At 39.1% G+C, this 5,606-nt stretch overlaps 1 pseudogene; it reads right to left on the bottom strand.

Moving 5' to 3' along the window:
• Positions 1 to 411: 411 nt before the first annotated feature.
• On the bottom strand, positions 412 to 2,331 carry LOC129116079 (general transcription factor II-I repeat domain-containing protein 2B-like; annotated as a pseudogene).
• Positions 2,332 to 5,606: the final 3,275 nt, after the last annotated feature.

Genomic DNA, 5,606 nt, shown 5'->3' with positions numbered 1-5,606 from the left:
CATACCATCATACCTCCATACCATTATACCATCATACCTCCATACCATCATACCTCTATACCTCCATACCATCATACCACCATACCACCATACCATCATACCTCCATACCATCATACCTCCATACCTCCATCGTCCTGGGAGGCAGACGCATCAAGGTCAGTCCACTTTAAACCAGCACGGACCAGTACAGACACGCCCAGTTTAAACCAGCACGGACCAGTATAAATCACTCCCAGTATGAACAATCACTAACAAGTATAAACCATCACTTACCAGTATAAACCATTACTAACAAGTATAAACCATCACTAACCAGTACAAACCATTACTAACAAGTATAAACCATTACTCCCAGTATAAACCATCACTAACCAGTTAAACCATTACTCCCAGTATAAACTCATCCATCATCACTTGTGTCGTTTGTGTATTTTTCCCTCCTGCTGGTCTTGCAGGCTGGCCAGGCTCAGCCAATCATCGACCAGCTGGCGGAGGGGCCACATGAGAAACAGAAAATATTGTGGAGGGCCAGGCCAAAAGGCTGAACTCAATTCTGCAGAATATTAATTATATTTCTTTATAAAAGCAGTATATAGCATTTTTTTGACAAGCTGGTAAGACTGGTAAGAGTACTGCATGTTATGATTAAGCAATGAAAAAGCGAGGTTGCCTTACAAAAAAAAATATTTATTCAATAAAACACCAAAACAAACAAAATGTGAACGTTTTTACCATTTGTGACTCATTATATTAGTGATCATTTTCAGGCACATTCACCCCAAAACACATTTTGAGTTCCATAAACTGTTGGAAAGATGTTCTTAGCGTTCTAAAGACACCACAATATTGTCTTTGTACTCCAAATAGTAAGATACATCATATTATAACGATTGTCACTGAACTGTGATTTTGAGAAAAAGGCCTCCAAAGAAAGTGTCCCAGTTCACTGCTAATTGGTGCCTTTACATGCCAGCATTTCTAGTCCAACCACCTCATTTGATTTTTTTCAGTTCTTTTTTCTTGTTCAGTGAGAGAAATCTAGTCTCTGTAGGGCTTTCACAAGCCCATCAAAGTCAGGTTGAATGTCTGAGGTGGAGATGCGAAGCACAGCTGCCAGATGATCATCAGTGAGAGAGGATCTATACCTGGATTTTGTAAACTTCATCACTGAGAATGTCTGTTCACATATGTAGGTAGAGCCAAAGAGAACCAACATCTTCTGAGCATGTCTCCTTATGTTTGGAAAGTTCTCCTCCTTGAGAGAAGAGTAAAAATCCAGCAGTGATGCTGACTTAAAGTGCTCTGCCAGTACCGCATCAGACTGCAGGTCAATGAGGTCCAGCTGAACATCACTGGGTGCATCAGCCACACTGCAGGTAAAGGGAGAGGAAACCAGCTGCATTTCATCCTCGATCATTCTGAGATCTTCAAATCGCCTTGAAAACTCACCATGCAGTGCTCCTAGCTAGGATGAGTACCTGCGGAGGTAATCAGCTGATGGTGTGACTTCTTTCAGGGTTTGCATGTGAGTGAGATTGTTGCTGTCCAGGCTGTGCGTGTCATGAACAAAAGGCCCTTGCCTTGCAGTGTGGTGTTCAGTTCATTCATCAGTGCAGTCACATCAACAGCAAATGCAAAATCGGCCATCCAGTCCTCATCTGAGAGCTCTGGGATGTCCTTGCCTTTCTTCTTGCAGAACTCTCGAATCTCTGCTTTCAGCTCCCAGAATCTCTTTAGCATTTTGCCCAGGCTGAGCCATCTGCCAGCTGTGTGGTAGCCAAGGTCACCATGTTCAGTCTCATGCTCCTCCAAAAGTGAAACCAACTGTCTGATTCAATGCTCGTGCCCTGATGAAGTTAACTGTTTTAGTTACAACATCAAGAACATGGTTCATTTTCAGCACTGACTTGCACAACACATGCTGATGTATAATACAATGCAAAAATACCAATTTCTGATCTGGGTCGATTTCAGTCACTTTATCTTGCATACGTTTCAAAAGTCCGACATTTTTCCCGCTCAGACTTGGACAGCCGTCCGTTGTGACACCTACCAGTCTGTCCCAGTTCAGACCAGTCTGTCCCAGTTCAGACCTGGCGTGTCCATGCAGCTACCTCCGTGAAAAGACCGCAGTGCTGCCAGCTCCTCCGTAATCTTGAAGTCCTTTATCCCACGGACGAATACGAGTAACTGGGCTGTGTCACGGACGAATACGAGTAACTGGGCTGTGTCACGGACGAATACGAGTAACTGGGCTGTGTCACGGACGAATACGAGTAACTGGGCTGTGTCACGGACGAATACGAGTAACTGGGCTGTGTCACGGACATCGCAGCTCTCGTCCAAAGGAGAAAAAGTCAAAACGTACACTTCACGTTGCAGCTGAAGCTCCAGATTCGATCCTTCTTGTCACGGCTCGCCTGGATAGCGGGATTTGACTCTTTGACAAACTCCCCCTCTGAGAACGGGTTACTGTTTTTAGCGATTTTGTGGGATATCACAAAGCTGGTCTTGGTTGCTGTGTGAAGCTTGGTAAAGAAGCCTTCCGCAAACTAAACACACGGCTTTACCTCCGACGTCAGTCAATAAATAATTAGCAGTCCATTTGTTGTTGAAAACCCTGCAGGTCTACCTTTCTTTCTTTAGCATGAGTGGACATTTCTGAGGGCTAAAGTCGTCTCGTGAGTTGTGACTGCTCGTGCACTTGATTCAATCATGCGCACATATTTGATTTACGTTTTGCGTCATTACGTGAATAAAACACTTCAAAATAAAAGCACTGCAGCTTTAGTCCATGCAAGAGGTAAAATTAGAAAATATGTTTATTTTGTAATTTCCAATCAAGAGATAGAGATATACCAGAGATATACCAGAGATATACCAGAGATATACCAGAGATATACCAGAGATCTACCAGAGATATACCAGAGATCTACCAGAGATATACCAGAGATATACCAGAGATATACCAGAGATATACCAGAGATATACCAGAGATACTAGAGATATACCAGAGATATACCAGAGATATACCAGAGATATACCAGAGATATACTAGAGAACTGCCAAAGATATACCAGAGATACTAGAGATATACCAGAGATATACCAGAGATATACCAGAGATATAGAGATATACCAGAGATATACCAGAGATATACCAGATATATACAAATAAAGCAAATATCGCGAAAACTTGAAAGGATATGGCGTTCCACCAATGTGGATGAAGCGCGGTTAGTCTGGCGAGACAGTCTTAAAATATATAAGAAGGCACTCTGTAATGCTAGAGCAGCCTATTATTCAGCATTAATAGATTTAAATAAGAACAAGCCCAGGGTTCTCTTCAGCACTGTAGCCAGGCTGACAGAGAGTCACAGCTCTGTTGAGCCGTGTATTCCTATAAACCTCAGTAGTAGTGACTTCATGAACTTCTTTAATGATAAGATTCTAACTATTAGAGAGAAAATTATAATCTCCTGCCCTCAACCAGTACCGATCGATCCACAGCTGTAGAACCTGAAATATATTTAGATGGCTTTTCACCCATCAACCTTCAACAATTGACTTTAACTATTTCTAAGTCTAAACCTTCCACCTGTCTCTTAGACCCGATTCCGACTAGGCTGCTTAAGGAAGTTTTACCTTTAATTAGCAACTCCTTATTAGAAATTATCAATCTGTCTTTACTAACGGGCCATGTAGCACAGGCTTCACAGGCCTTCAAACTAGCTGTAATATAACCTACTAACTCTTATCTTAAGAAACCTACTCTAACTATAGATCTAACAGAGACTATATCTAACTATAGTGTATATCTAACTATAGACTATATCTAACTATAGACTAACTAACTATAGACTATACTATATCTAACTATAGACTATATCTAACTATAGACTATATCTAACTATAGACCTATATCTAACTATAGACCTAACTATCTAATCTAACTATAGACTATATCTAACTATAGACTATATCTAACTATAGACTATATCTAACTATAGACCTAACTATAGACCTATATCTAACTATAGACTATATCTAACTATAGACTATATCTAACTATAGACTATATCTAACTATAGACTATAGACTATATCTAACTATAGACTATATCTAACTATAGACTATATATAGACTATATCTAACTATAGACTATATCTAACTATATATCTAACTATAGACTATATCTAACTATAGACCTATATCTAACTATAGACTATATCTAACTATAGACCTATATAGACTATATATCTAACTATAGACCTAACTATAGACTATACTAGACCTATATCTAACTATAGACCTATATCTAACTATAGACTATATCTAACTATAGACTAACTACTATATCTAACTATAGACTATATCTAACTATAGACTATATCTAACTATAGACTATATCTAACTATAGACCTATATCTAACTATAGACTATATCTAACTATAGACTATATCTAACTATAGACTATATCTAACTATAGACTATATCTAACTATAGACTATATCTAACTATAGACTATATCTAACTATAGACTATATCTAACTATAGACCTATATCTAACTATAGACTATATCTAACTATAGACTATATCTAACTATAGACTATATCTAACTATAGACTATATCTATATCTAACTATAGACTATATCTAACTATAGACTATATCTAACTATAGACCTATATCTAACTATAGACTATATCTAACTATTGTTGTGGTCACAGCAGTTTGCTGTGTTTTTCCACCTCCTGGGTCTGCCACTCCTCCTGTCTGTCTCACTTCACACCTGGACCTGTTCTGCAATCATGCTCACCTGGTCTTCATCTCCAATCAACTCCCCTTCATAAACCCTTGGATTCCCTGCTGTCGGTGCCAGATCGTACTCCGCATTATGCCAGACCTTCCAGCGTTATCCCCCGGACTGATTTCCCGTTGCCGACCCTGCCTGCCTGTCTGGACTTACCTGCCTTGCCTGTGCCCCGGTCAACGACTCAGCCTTCTGTCCCCGACCCCGAGTTTAACCTCCGCTTCCTCTGATTTCTGTCTGCCTGATCCCCTGCCTGTTTCCCTCTGTGAGTCTTATCCTGCCTGTCTGTATGCTGAGTTCTCTGCTTTAAATAAAGCGCCAGAACTGTATCCGTCTCCTGGTCGTCCTGCTTTTGGGTCCACACCACACACACCGTGACAACTATAGACCTATATCTAACTATAGACTATATCTAACTATAGACCTATATCTAACTATAGACTATATCTAACTATAGACCTATATCTAACTATAGACTATATCTAACTATAGACCTATATCTAACTATAGACTATATCTAACTATAGACCTATATCTAACTATAGACAGACCTATATCTAACTATAGACTATATCTAACTATAGACTATATCTAACTATAGACCTATATCTAACTATAGACTATATCTAACTATAGACTGTATCTAACTATAGACTATATCTAACTATAGACCTATATCTAACTATAGACTATATCTAACTATAGACCTATATCTAACTATAGACTATATCTAACTATAGACCTATATCTAACTATAGACTATATCTAACTATAGACTGTATCTAACTATAGA

This window comes from Anoplopoma fimbria, chromosome 3 (assembly GCF_027596085.1).
Source record: "Anoplopoma fimbria isolate UVic2021 breed Golden Eagle Sablefish chromosome 3, Afim_UVic_2022, whole genome shotgun sequence".
NCBI lineage: Eukaryota > Metazoa > Chordata > Actinopteri > Perciformes > Anoplopomatidae > Anoplopoma > Anoplopoma fimbria.
Note: the sequence above shows the minus strand (reverse complement) of the source record. Positions and strands in the feature narration are given on the sequence as shown.